We start from the raw sequence: 14,528 nt of genomic DNA, 5'->3' as shown, positions 1-14,528 counted from the left end.
AGCTCAGTCCCCAGGCCCTGGAGCCTCAGAACAGTCCTCTACGTGGTTCAGCCTCTGAATCCAACTCGGGGAAGGAGGATCGTCTGCCCAGGGTTAAGGCATTGAAAGGCCTGTGGTTGGTGCTGGGGGTGGGGATGGGGAGAGTCCGGGGTGTGGGAACAGGTGGGCCGCACCTGAGTGTCCTCCGTTGAGTGGTGGGGAGCTGGGTCCCTGCCTTCTGGCACTGGTGCTTCAGGCGCTCACCAAGCAAGGATTCCTCAATGAAAAGGCTCACTGGAGAGTCCTGAAACCTTGGGGGTGAAGTCACCCTCTCCCCGTCGGACTTGTTAGGACGGGGCAGCTCTGAGCACCCTGGAATCCGTGGCCCCTCAGCGTTTAACATAGTCGCCCCCGAATAAGAGAGGGTCTTTTTTTGCTGTCTCTCACGCTCAAGTACACACACGCGCACACACACGCGCAGGGACCTGAACCACGAATCAGCGAGCCAGGGTGGTAGCTTTTAAAATTCAGAAAGCGACTTGTAGCTTCATAAGTAGCTTCGTAAAAGCAACGTCTTTACCGTGTGCATGGGCCGGTGTCTGCGAATCTCGAATAAATCTTTGGCCCGTCTGGCTAAGCGACCAGCGTCTTTCCTTCACTTTGTTTACTTCTCAGGATAAATTCTCTCCTTTCTTCACCCCCCCTTCCCACCCCACCCCCCCCCATCAAATCTCCCCCAACCCTCCTGGGATAATTCGCTCCTGGACCCTAATTAGTAGCACTTTCCACCGCTAAGTCCATCAAGATAACAAGAAATGCCCAGCTGGCATTTCTTCTCTGAATCTTACCCCTTTCTGGCCATTAAATTCAAAATCAGTTATATTTTAATTAAGTCCTTTGGATTTTTTTTTTTTAAGCCCGAGTGTCTTTGGCAGTCGAATTTCCTTAACCTAAGCCTTCCTTTACTAAAGGTAGAATTGGGCGATGGGGGAGCTGCGTGCACGCGATCAGATTTCTCAGTCCCTTAACCAAGGAGTCACTTTAGACCCAGAGACAAGCAAGTGCCCGCGTCAGCAGAAAAGGAACGGGGACAGGGGCCGCCAGACCGGCCGGAACCGGGCGGAGGGTCGCGGGCGCGCGCTGGGGACAGGGTGGCGAGGGTGGTGGGGGGAGGGGTGGCGGAGAGGGAACCGGCCTGGGGTTCCAGGGGGTGCAGGGCAGGATCCTGATTCTACGGGGAAAGGGCTTTCAGGTTGGAGGTGACTCTGTGGTGGGGGAGGGAGGAGGGGGAGGGGGGGAGGGATGGGAACCTCCAAAGGGCCCAGAAGCCGGAGGGCAGCTGGAGAAAGAGGCAAATGGCCCCACGGGCCTGGTGGACCGCGAGGCGGGGGTACTGCTAATATCCAGTTGAAGGAGACAACTACCGCCATCTGGGTGATGGATGACCCCTCCCGGGCCCCGGGGTCCTACTCTCCACGAGGCAGCGAGCGAGGAGAAGCGAGGCAGCCTAGGGACCCCGAAAGGCCCGGAATCCCCGCGGCCCGACCCTTGGCGGCCCTCCCGGCACAGCCCACAGCTCCCCGAGATGCGCCAGGGCAACAGGTTGGGGGAAAACTGTCAAAAGAGTGACCTTCTCCCCTGAGATCTCGAAACGCGCGGCCCTGCGGACTCTGCGCCCTGGCGCCGAAGAACTTGGCTCTGCCACTTGGTGGCGGAAGGCGGGGGCAGAGGGCAGCAGGGCAGAGGAGGGGCTGAGTCGGAACGCGAGGTGGACTTTGGGGCTTCCTCGGGGGCAGGGAGACCCCCTTTCCTGTCCTGGCCAGGTCGGCAAACGATATAAGCCCCTTTCTCCAGCGGCTCTCGGCTTAAACCTGGACCTGGAGGATGCTGAGCAGGGCGCAAAGCTGTCGGTGCTGTGTCTGGGTTCAGGGGCCTTGAGCGGCTGCAGGCGGGCTGGGCTCCAGGGCGGGAGCAGCAACCCATCCCCGATCTGGATGCCCGCCACCTGGGCAGCGCTGGGTACCTGCTCTCCTCGACCCTCCCCCACTTCCCTCCGCGTCGCCGCCCCACCTCTGCCCACTCGCTCTGACCCCGCTGACCAATGGCCTCGTCCTCCCCCCAGGGGACAACCACCCCTGAACGCTTGGCACCGTCAAATCGGGCCACTCCTTCCTACCGAACTGGTTCCAGCACAAGAAACTTGTTGACTTCCTGGCGCAGCGTTGGACACATTTTATTTCTCCCCGAAGATTGATTTATTTTTAAAGTCAGTCTCCATATTCTTATTGTATAAATATTGTGAAGGGAAAACTCTACCTGTCAAAACAAATGGATGCTGACCTTTCTACCCCAATGTTTATGGAGTTTCATTTTACTCTTGCCAAATTTATTCATGGCAGAGTCCCTCCTTGAATTATTTTGACCTCCCACCAGCAGAAGTAGGGATGGTACAGGAGAGGGGGGTTTCGAAGGGGAGGGCTGGAGTTTGTTGGGTCCAGTGGGTAGAAGAATAGGATCATTTTCTTTCTGACATTTTATCTTCAGAGTGACCTCTGATTCTTGCTCCCTTATCTCGCTCTCCTAGAAGGTCAATTTCCCCTAGAAGTCTTCCTGAAAGAGCTTGGGAACCCTAGAGAGCCCATCCCCAAACCTCTACTTAGTGGGTGCACAGGTATCGCTACCTCCAAATGTTTTTATGGTGACCAGGAGGAGAGCCAAAGAGTAGCAAGCAAGCCCAGAGCTGTCACTGGCCACCCTACTTTTCCTAACTTTCACTGGCCAGCCGTGGATGCAAGTACCGGAAGGTAGCGTGTAATCATTTTTGAAGCGTCAGCATATACAGAAACGGGTGGAACAGTCAGATGGGGGGGAGGACCTGAGGGGCAGAGACCCTGCTAATGGTGGCCGAGAGTTTTATTTCTAGATGCTCCCACTGGGTCCCCACTTCCTCCCCAAATGGGAGGGAAACTCTGCAAAAGCTTTTATATCTATGGTAGCTAATGACCCAGTCAACATTACTGGTGACATTTATAGTGTTAATTCCAGCCCTGCTAGAGACAGTGGACTTTGTAGGTGCCAGGGGCCTGGTCACATTTCAGGCAGTCTTTCCCCATCCCTCAACTCTGCCAGTGTCACACACTCCTGATGTGCGGTTTGCCTGTTTGCAAAAAGGGGTGAAATTCATTCCTCCCTCAGTCTTCCTCCCTCCCTCCCTCCCTCCCTCCCTTTCCCCCTTCGCAACCCGGAAGAGCTCCGCTCTCTACAGTGAGCAGGCCGGGGAGGGTGTTCCTAGGAAGGATGCACATGACCCAGGTTTTACTTCTCGCTGGAAGCCCGCGTGAGATGCCGTAAGCAGCTGGGGCGGTGAGGACCGCAGCGGCGACAACAGTGGCTAAGTCTGCCTGTCATTTCTGCCTTCAGACCTCCAGCAAGTCAGGAAAAAATAAAAAACAGCTGGCCGCCGAGAGCAGGCTACCCAGGTCAGTGAATATCACTATCTTCTGTCTCTAACTCTGCAATGGCTTTCCCTGCTCCACGTGGAGAGAATTAAGAGGAGGTCTCCACTCCAGAGAGACAGCTGCCCCTGGAGGAAAGTGAACTAGACCCCAGTCCTTATTGTTCTTTCTGGTCCCTGGAAATCTTTGGCTTTCTGCAATGACCTTGGGCGGCGCGCGTGGTGTGTGCGTGTGTGTATGTCCTTGTTTGGAGGAAAGAGCCAGTAGAACTAGGCATGCAAAGAAAAACTAAACAGAAAAATAAGAGATGGTGGGAATGCTTGGGAAGGGCCGGACATACATTTTCCACTTCAGGGAGGGCAGAGGGTTGGGGAATAGAACCAGTTTGAAGGAGCATCTCAGCCTTCTCCCCATGGTGGCTGCAGGGTCCAGTGTCAATTTCATGTTTATTTCCCTCTGCCTACAAGTGACTGTTTAGGCTCATTGTCTCTGCATATAATTAAAGAAACAGCTGTGCACTGTGGGTTGAAAGTTGGAGCCCAGATGTGTGGGCATCTGGCATCCCATGGGGAGCTGGTGGCTGGCAGGCGCCTTTGCTTGCAGGAGCACCCTGAGGTGGGTGAGAAAACCGCAGCCTGGGAGGGAGGGTGTCCAGCATCCTGGGGAGTGGGAGGGGGACAGGAAACAAGAACTCTACTTTCTCCCGGGACATTGGACCAACAGACCTCCAAGAAGTCACTCAATGAGAAGCAGTTCCCAACAAAGACAGATAACACTAAAATGCAAGGGAAGTTGAGTGACTCTGAGTAGGAGAGTTGTTTTTACTCACCTTTCCTTCCTCTCAGACACCGCAGGGTGCTTTGAGGAAGTGGACATGAGTCTGTCCAGGGCAGGGGATGGAAAGGAGTCTAACTCGGAGGATCTCTCCTCTGCTTGGTTCCCAGTTCACCTGTGCTTTTCTCTTGCTCTGTCACCCACATTCACCAGGGCACTGGGGTTGTGGGTGGAGGATGAAGAAGTTTAAAGGGACAGATAATAATAAAGTAACATTTGCAGCCCTCCCATCCATTAGCGGTTGTGGTAGAAAAGGTGTGTATGTGGCGGGGGGGCTGTTGGTTGTGTGACAGGCTTGGGGCAGGGAGGTCCCAATCAGACTGGTAGAGTCAATCGAGGTGGAGTCCTGGATAGGAGATGCTTGCAGGGCCCCAGTGGCTGGTTGTGAGGAGGGGGCCTACCATTAAACCTTTGAAATGTGTGATTCTGAGGGAAGGACTTGCTGCCCATTTGAATCTGGGGTGGCATACGGCGGCATCCAGGTCAGACAAACCAAGACCCAGGTGGGTGTAGACCCAGGGTCTTAGGGGCTCCCATATCGATTTTGCCTGGGACCAGGCAGGAGGCCCAGCTCCCAGCAGAAGCCCTACCAGGCCTAAAGTTCCTGGCTGGAGAAGGCAGCTGGGGTCTGAGGAACCGGGTGAGTGTTGCTCCCTACACAAGCCCCGCACCCCACGGGCCCCCCTCCCTTCTACACAGAATCTCCACCCACCCCGCCCTCCCCCCCACCCCCGCGAATCAGGATCGGGGTTGGTCTTTCCTGCCAAAAGCCCGGAGACAGAGGAAGCTGCATTTTGCTTTATTTGTTATGTTCATCCTGCCTTTTTGCCAAGGATACAGGAGGTGGGGGTGAGTCGGGGGATGCAGTGAAGGGGTGGGAGTGGGCGCCCCTGGGTGGACGCCCAGCAGCGCCGGGCCACCCTGAGAGACTTGGGAAAAGGGCAGGTACGCGGGAGCCGGGTGGCTGAGGACCCCTCTTCTGAGGTTAAGGCAATTTGTGCCAGGAACCGAGGGAGGTAGCAGGGAATTAGAGATGCAGATAAGGTAGTGGGGGCAGAGTCCGAAGGCCCAGTGCTCTCTGGCAGCCGGTTATTCTAACCATTTCGGCTGCGCTCAGGTGTGGTCCCCTTCTCGGTGTTCCAGCCCTTTCGCATAGAAAAGTGCATTCCTTTTGTGGTGTGTCTTTGTGTGAGAACCAAATATTTCTGATCACCTCTTTTTCTTAATGGTGGGAGTAACCGAGCGAGCGGGCCAAGGAAACTCCGGATCTGGAGTCCGAAGCCCGCTTTTTGTTCCTGGCCGCTGGGCAGCCGGGACTAGAGGTGGTGACGGGGTGCGGCGGTTGGAAGGAGGAGAAAGAAACGTGGCCCAGGGCGCTCGAGCGGAGCTCTCCCTGGGTGTGCGTCGCTGCGGGTGTGCAGACACACGTGTGTGGTTGCTGTTTTGTTTTATATAACAAATTGCTTGGGGTCCGCGAGGTGGCAGGCGGCGGAGAGCCGGGCGCGAGCCGGGGCCGCCGGGGAGAGGCGGCGGCCGGGCGCAGTCCTGGAGGGAGGGAAGGGCGAAGGGTGGGCGCCTCGGAGCCGGGCAGATCCACGGATTTTACCGTGCGCTCTCCAGCGTGTCCAAGGAAGACACAAACACTTCGTGCCTCTGCTGTCTGCTGATCGGAACGGAATTACCTTCCCCCATTTCCCTCTCCCGGTCGTGAAGTCCCCTGCCCTCGAAGCTCACTGTCATTGTCCAGCAATCGACACCCCAGGTTTTCAGGCTACTCTAGAGGAGTAAAAACACAGTAGCCCCAAGAGAAAAGCCCTCCTTCTCCTGAAATGCCAAAATGAAGTGGCCGGCGGAGAGTCGGCCTCGGCGAGCGCTGGGGCTCGGGGCTGGCCAGGGGCCTCTAGAGGTGCGCGGCAGTGAGGCGGCGGGCGACGAGCCGGGGGCGCTGGGGGGCTAGGGGAGAGTGGAGCCGGTGCCCCACGTGCACCCCTCCTGCCCCCCAAACGCGAGGGCCTGTTGTTCACGTGGGTGAATCCCGCACTGCTGACTCCTTTCCTGGCTGCGGTGGCCGCTCCCTTCCCTGGGCGTCCCGGAGGCTTCAGCGGGGCGGCCTGAGGCCCCCCCAGGACGAGAGCCTGGGGTGAGGCGCGGCTAGCCGCTTCCTACGACAGTGGTGCCGCTGGGGCGGGACAGATGGCCTGTGGCCGCGGAGACGCCTCGGGGACCCGCTGGAGCACCTCCATCCCTTCCCTTCTCTCGCGGCTCCACCTGTCCCCCAGGCCCCCAAAGCCAGGAGGGAGGGAGAGCTCGGAGGGGCCCCCTTCCTCCAGGGTGACTCGCATTCCTTTCAACTGGCCCTCACGGGGAAATCTTTCTCCCCTATCCAACCCCGGGGCTCCCCCCATGGCCAACCCTCTGACATGTGCATTGTTAAACTCGAAAACAGAAATCCCCTGTCGTCTCCCTCCCCCTCCCTCTTTCCGCTATACCCTTACCTACCCAATTTTTATCTCGCTACCATCAGGGTTTTTCTCTACGGGGGAGAAAAGGGTAGCGGCAAAGGGAGGGCCAGGATCCCTTGATGCTGGCGGGCCCGGCCGGGCGGTAGGGGCGGATTGGGAGGGGGTAATCTCCGAGGGCATCTCCTCTCCGACGTCTCTCGCCGCTCTTCCTGGCCCGAGCGGGTTTCCTTCCGAGTTTTAACCGGTGATAGATGAATAAGCGAAAAAAAAAAAAAAAAAGTAAATCAAACCACATACCACCCCCAAAGTGCTGGCTCATTTTCCAGGGCAGGTGACCCTGGGCCTGGGCTGTTGGGCGTGGGAGCCGGGAGGGTCTGGGCGCGTGCCGAGAGCGCTTTTCGACTGAGTTCCCGCGGGTTTCCCCCTTGCCGTTTCCACCTCTAGCATCTTCCCTTTGCCTGTGAATTTTGGAGTCCCCTTTATTCTGCGTCACACCCCCCCCCCAAGTTCCCTGCTCGCTGTATTTCCTTTGAACAGAACAGTCAGCACTGCCCACTGCCTGCTTCTCTCTCCTCAGCTTGTGATTCCGCTCTCCATTTTCGGCATTTCAACTCATGAGGGAAAGAGAAAGGGGGCTTGGGTGGGAACTGCAGAGATACAGTAGAATATGTGTGTAGCCTGCGCTGTGCCGGGACGCCGCGCCCGAGCGGGATCCCCCGCCGTTTCGCTCGCGCAGCCGGGGCCTGGCGGTGGCGCCTCCGGCCGTGTCCCCGGCGTAACCCTCTCGCCCGGCTGCCAGCGAGCTGTTTATACAGCTTTACCTGTGCTATTCTCGTAGCCAGTAAAAATCCTCGCCCTGCCACGGTAACATAATCCGAGGGCCGAGGCAGAGGAGGGGGTAGCGAGGCTGGCTCGGTGGAGAGGGAGGTGTGTACGCGCCAGAAGGGGGTTCTCTCCTTTGCCCCTCCTCCCCCAATGGGAAAGGAAATCGGGACGGTTAGGGTGATCGAGGTGGGGGACCCAGGGCTAAGGAGGAAGGAGGCCGGTTTCCACGTCCCTGTCCTCTCTGCTTTTCTCCCTCTAACAGGCACTGGGGACCGGCGCGGTGGCCGCAGCTCGGACGCGTGCTGCCTGCAGGCGCGGCGGTTCCGGGGGCGCCCCGCGGGGCTAGCGAGGCCCAGGACGGGTTTCCCCCCCGTCCAGGACCAGGACCTGGTTGCTCTCACCCCGCTTTCAGCTTGCCCCTTGAGAACTCCCACACCTAAGACAAAACCGGCAAGGCAGGGATCCGACACTTAACCAGGTCCTCCCTCCCGGGCCAGCCACTTCTTCCAGAGCCTCCTCGTCCCGGCCGCAGCCGGCGCATGGAATCGAATTAAACGCTTCTTGGCGCTTATTGTCTCTCGCTAATTGCTCCAACAATGGCCACTATAAAAATGGAGACACCCAATTAAAGGCCCCGCCGGGCCGCGCTCTGCTCCCGGCGACTAACTGGCTGCCGGCCTGAGGCTTGCAGACCGCCCGCGCGCGAACCGGGCTGGTGCGGGGCGCCGGCGCCGGCCTCGGCACCTCTGGCCTCCACTTCCTCCCCAGACACACAGCGACCGCGGTCGGTTCACACCATTTTTATTGACCGATCGCAGCCAAGGAAGATTGATCGAGCTGGAATGGGAAGGGACTTCTCCTCCAGCCCCAGCTCGCCAGAGCCTCGGGGCCGCGCTCCAATTTCTGGCCTTTGCTGTGGCTCTGCGCCCTCCCCGCCCCCAGCCCCGCAGGTCCCTGGCTTCATTTCTGTCTTTAACTGCGCGGCCGGGTACGCCCAGGCCGGCGCCGCGGCTCCGGTGGGAGGGACGCGGCGGCGCGGCCCGGCTCCGCTTCTTTCTCCCGCCTGCAAATATTTGCTGCCTCGCTGGAAATCCGACTATTTCGCGCGCGCTCCGCTTGCAAAGTCCTTAAGTAAACACGCTCAAATGACCGCCCCAGGCGGCCCGAGGCACGCTCACTCCCCCTGCGCTGGATTAGTAACTTTATGACTTCGACCCCGAGGCTCGGCTTTTCTGGTTACCCTCGGCGGGCAGCGCGCGGGCGCCCGGGGCCGCTCTCCCGGCACCTCGGCCCCGCGGAGCTCGCCTGGACGCGTCTGTCGCCAGGCTCGGGTGGGTGACGCTGGCCGCGTGGATCTCCGCTCTCTGGGTCCTGAGACCCCAGGGGTGAGCCTGGGGGTACACTCCTCCCCTCTTCACCGCGGGCTCCGGTTCCTTTGCGGGACTGGGTTCCCCACTTGCATCCGAAGAGAGCGTCTGAGCTCCGGGGAGGGCGGGTGGGAGGGACCTGAACAGGGGGGCATGTGTTTGGGGTGTGTGTGTGTGGGTCCCAGCTTACCCCAACCCAGGAGAGAAAGTAAGGCTCCATTTCTTACCCTTTCCCCAAGAGGGCACACACACCCCGCTCAACTTGACGCCTGAAGCAGCCGCCTCGAGGCCTGGCGTTTCAGATAGGCCAACCCGCTCCCGCCGCCCCACGCACAGCCCAGGTACCAGCTCCAGGCGGCGGGGGATGGGCGGTGGCTGCGCTGTCGCCTGCTCGGCTCCGGGATGCTTGCCCCCAGGGTCCCAGGCATCCAGACCTCGGCCAGCCCCTTACCCTGGTGAGGGAGGCCTCGCACTCTGCAGGAGCCCGGGGCCCTGCAGCGGTGGTGGCGGCGGCGGCGGCGGCTGCGGCGGCGGCGGCATCCTCCCAGGTCTCCACCTCTCCTCCTCCACTGGAGCTCCGCCGGCCGCTCCCGGGGAGAAGAGGGGACTCGCTAGACCAGGCCCGGCCCGGGGTCCTGGGTAGGGGGCCCTTCAGGTCTGCAGGAGGGCGCTGAGGCGTCTCCGCAGGAGGCCAGGATTAGCTTTGCGAGCTAAGGCTGAGGGGGGCTCAGGACCACCTTTCCCCCCCTTTCGCCGGGCCTCGAGCCCCCTCCCCTCCCCCGCCCTCCCTCGGAGGAGGAAGCCCGGCCTGCATTCGCCGGCGAGGCGGGTCAGGCCGGCGCCTGGCCTGGCCCAGACCCCCGCGGCCAGGCTCTCAGCCTCAGGCCACGCGCCGCAGCCTCTCTCCGGCCTGGCTCCCTTCCCCCTTCCTTCCCCCTGGGTCCCGGGGCCGAGCTCGGCCCTCCCTCCCCGGTATCCCCCTCCTCTCCTTTTCCCTCCCCCCCTGCTCTGTGCTCCTGGCTCTGGGGCTGGGCCCGTGACGTCAAACCCAGTGTGGCGTCGGCGAGACTGGCCGGCGCGGGCCATCAAAAGAGCAACGTCCTCTTTCCCAATTACCCACTGTCAGTCCGGGAACAGGGGCGGACCGGCTGGGAATTAAATGTTAAATACCCCCTACAGGCTGGCTCTATTACATGGGGCATCCAGCCGCAGCCCCCCACCCTTCCCTGCCAGTTCCAAACCACCCAGACCAAGAAGGGCTTCGAGATCTTTTATTTTTCCAAGGGTTGGGGGTGAATCTTGAGCCTACTGCAGCCCGACTCGGCGCTTGCGATTTAATTAAAATGAATAATGCCCCCCCCCCAAAAAAAGTTTTGCGTGTTATCAGAGAGGCGCCGCTACACCGGAAGGCCTCCTTCTCATAGATATTTTTCTCTTTGTCTTTTAAAATCGGTCTTAGCCTCGGGAGTTAACATTTTCAAGTCCTGGCGTCAGCAGTTTCTCTCCGAAGCTGGGTCCCTTTTATTTCCCGGGCTTTCAGGTCTCGGCGTAGAGGACCAAAGAGCTACGTTTGGGATTTTCCGCGTGGCTTTGAACTGGGGTCCGGCTAGTGTTGCCTGGTTTTAGACCGACGCGTAAAGATGCTCTTTTATTTTTTTCGCCTCTGCTGCCATCCTTAATCTTAATCTCGGGGACTTTAGCAAAAATGTGTATGCGTTCGTCTGTCCTTGTTTATGGAGCGGTTTCCGGTGAATGTTAGAAACTAAATAATTAAAAGGTTTGCAGAGCGCCGTGAGCAGGAGAGGCTGGCAGCTTGACTGGCCCTAGAGAGACGTGGTCGGAATGAAGGAAAATCGATGCTCTTTTACTGGGCCGCCCTAATAAACAAGGACTAAACGGGCTCAGGAGAAACATGAGGGAGGGGGGTTAATTTAGGGATTTTCTTCCTGTTCCGTATCTAGAAACTCAACCCTGGTTTCTAACGAACATCAGATTTATGAAGACGGGAACTCAAGAGAAACTCCAATTCCAAGTTGGGAGAACCCAAGTTTCCACCATTTCTTCCAAATAAAATTTACTAGTCTTTCTACGAGGATTGTATATTAAAGCAGGACACACACCCCAGACCAAGTAAGGCTGAGTATTGATGTTTTTACTTCACCGCACGAAAGGAATCCTCCAGAACTTACTTTTAGGGACGGTCTCTTCTATGTCGACTTTTCTGTGTGTGTATTTGTAGGGAATTTTTATGGGGCAGAGAAGCGAAGAGGGAATAATGCCTTCAAATAAAACCCGAAATCAAGCTCTTAGTACCGTCCGTGGGAAAGCCTGCGGGAGAACCCACACTCTCTCCTCGCACACATTGCCCTGGGGTGAGCCACGGGTGGAACCTGAGTCTTCGCTTCCCGCCGGTCACTTGCACACCCGGGCCGCGCGTTCTGGGGCCGGGCGGCTGCAGGAGCCTGAGCGCCGCTAGGGGATGCAGTGGCTCAAAGCACCGAGAGAGGCCGGGGAGGTTGGAGCCTGCGGGGCCGACCAATCGCGGCCCGGCCGCAGCCTCGCGCGCTGATTGGCCCCTTCCCGGCCACGCCCCGTGCGCCCCGCCCCCCCTCGCGGGGCTGTCTCTGAGACCCGCTCCGTCCGCTCCGGGCTGCGGGGCCGGACCCGGCGAGTCCCGCGTTCACCGGGGCCCGGGGGAGGCCGCCGCTGTCCTGCCAGGCGGCCGGGGTGGGGGTCGGAGGAGGGGGCTGGGGAAAAACGCCGGGAGCGGGAGTAAGTAGGGCCCTGGGCGGGGAGAAGTGAAAAAGTTGGGTAACCGGAGTGAAGACCCGAGCGCTTTCTCCCCACCCGCTCTCTCTGTGCTGGGGGAGACAGAGCCTCTCGCCCCTTCTCCTTTTCATCCATCACTATTGTCACTCAAGTCAAAAAGCACACATTGATTACAAATATTAGGTCTGGAAAGGACAGCTGCAACAGCTGAAACATTCGAGAGGCTTGTTAACGCAAGAGGCTGGGATAATGTTGACCACGACCACCAAAGTATCACCGACATTTCAATCAAAGACAGATTTTTTTTCCCCCAATTTCTCAATCTCTTAGGTGAGAGAGGCACATCTCCAGGTACTTTGACATTACATTTTTTTTTCCAGATCACTTTTACTTGCACAGAGACCCCACATCAATAAACTACCCCATACCCTGGACTGAATGCAAAAAATGTTTGCTCATTTAAAAAGTCTGAAAAAGAAAGGCCCCCTGTAGAAATAAACTTTATGAATGGGGCAGGCCGGTTTCCTCGGCACGGAATAACCTACCGAGCCGGAATGAATTGGCAGGAGCTGGAGCCACATTTAAAGGGCCAGAGCGCGAATTCCCTCCTGCCCGCCCCCTCCGCCCCGAACCCGGGTGCGCCTCGCCCACCCGCCCAGCCGCCCCTCTGCCCTAGCCGCTCTCCGCGGCGCCCCTTTCCGGTCAGTGGAGGGGCGGGAGGAGAGGAGGGGGGGGCGGTGAAGTCCTGAGCGGGTTTGGGTTGCAGTTTCCTTGTGCTGGTGATCCTGTCCCCTCCTCGCCAGAGCCAGGCTCCTCCCCCGTCGGCGCGGATGACACTAGAACCTCCTTAAGTTCCGTCGCGCCACAGCTGTCTGCGAACACTGAGCTGCCTGGCGCCGTCTTGATACTTTCAGAAAGAATGCATTCCCTGTAAAAAAAAAAAAAAATACTGAGAGAGGGAGAGAGAGAGAGAGAGAGAGAGAGAGAGAGAGAGAGAGAGGAAAAGAGAGAGAGACGGAGAGAGCGCGAGACAGAGCGAGCCACGCAATCTGACCGGGCAGTTTCTGCTCTCCCAGGTCACACGCCTCCTCCTCCTCCTCTCTGCTCCTCGCTACCCAGGTTGGTACCGGCGACTTTTTTTTTTTTTAAAGTTTGATTTGTTTTATCTCTCCATTTGGGAGGACTTTAAAACATAGGAAACTCAACCCTCCTCTTGGAGAGTTTCTGGAGGCTGGAAAGTAGGTCCTGGGACCTGGGTCCCTGGAGGGAGGGAGTTGTCGTCCAAGTTGGAACCGCTCAGTCAATCCCGGGTTCCCGGGAGAGCCGGGCTGCTGGGGATGTATTTGGGAGTCATTCAGTCCCCCGCTGCCTCCCGGTTTTCCGACCTCCGGAGGGGGCGTGCGCGTGTGCGCGTCCTGTGTGCGTGTCCCGGGGGCGCGGGCGCGGGGACGGGCGGCTCGGGGGGAGGTGGTGCCACTTCATAAACTCAGGTGCTAAGCACTTAGGACCTCATCCAGGTCTCCCCTTCTCTCCTTTGCAGGTGACCCGGGAGAGAGACTCAGTCTTGGAGCCGCCGAGTAGCCCCCGGTGCAGAGGCGCCTCACTTGCAGAATTCCAGCCAGTCTTCGCCCCCCTTTTACAATTTGGTCCCCCTTTATACTTCCATACCTAATTTTTGGAATTTCTTTTTTCTTCCTCTTCTTTTCGCTGAACTACCCCGCAAAGATTAAAAAAAAATCTCATTTGCTCACCTTTCCTTCCTAGCTTTCCCATTTCCCAACTGAAAACAAATCTTTGAACGACCCCCGCCCCTCCGACGGCAGGAGCACCTGCAGAGCCTCGTAGCCCCCGACCTCCCAGCCCGACCGCCCTCCCTCTCAGCGCGCGGGTTCCGGGCCCGGCGAGAGGGCGAGAGCGCAGCCGGGGCCATGGAGGTGACGGCGGACCAGCCGCGCTGGGTGAGCCATCACCACCCCGCGGTCCTCAACGGGCAGCATCCGGACACGCACCACCCGGGCCTCGGCCACTCCTACATGGACCCGGCGCAGTACCCCCTGCCGGAGGAGGTGGATGTACTTTTTAACATCGACGGTCAAGGGAACCACGTTCCGTCCTACTACGGAAACTCGGTGAGGGCCACCGTGCAGAGGTACCCTCCGACCCACCACGGTGAGTCCGCCCCGGGTGCGGGGACCTCCGCCCAGCTGTCCCGGGTCTCTCGGGTCGGAGAGGCAGGGAGGGACCAGGGGGTGGGGATACCCGGCCAAAGCCCCCAAGTGCCGTTGCTGCTTCATTAAAAAAAAAACACACACACACAACAACAAAAAAAAAAACTGGGGATATAACAAATTGCTTGGGGTCCGCGAGGTGGCAGGCGGCGGAGAGCCGGGCGCGAGCCGGGGCCGCCGGGGAGAGGCGGCGGCCGGGCGCAGTCCTGGAGGGAGGGAAGGGCGAAGGGTGGGCGCCTCGGAGCCGGGCAGATCCACGGATTTTACCGTGCGCTCTCCAGCGTGTCCAAGGAAGACACAAACACTTCGTGCCTCTGCTGTCTGCTGATCGGAACGGAATTACCTTCCCCCATTTCCCTCTCCCGGTCGTGAAGTCCCCTGCCCTCGAAGCTCACTGTCATTGTCCAGCAATCGACACCCCAGGTTTTCAGGCTACTCTAGAGGAGTAAAAACACAGTAGCCCCAAGAGAAAAGCCCTCCTTCTCCTGAAATGCCAAAATGAAGTGGCCGGCGGAGAGTCGGCCTCGGCGAGCGCTGGGGCTCGGGGCTGGCCAGGGGCCTCTAGAGGTGCGCGGCAGTGAGGCGGCGGGCGGCGGGCCGGGGGCGCTG

This window comes from Physeter macrocephalus, chromosome 11 (genome assembly GCF_002837175.3).
Source record: "Physeter macrocephalus isolate SW-GA chromosome 11, ASM283717v5, whole genome shotgun sequence".
Classification (NCBI taxonomy): domain Eukaryota; kingdom Metazoa; phylum Chordata; class Mammalia; order Artiodactyla; family Physeteridae; genus Physeter; species Physeter macrocephalus.
Note: the sequence above shows the minus strand (reverse complement) of the source record.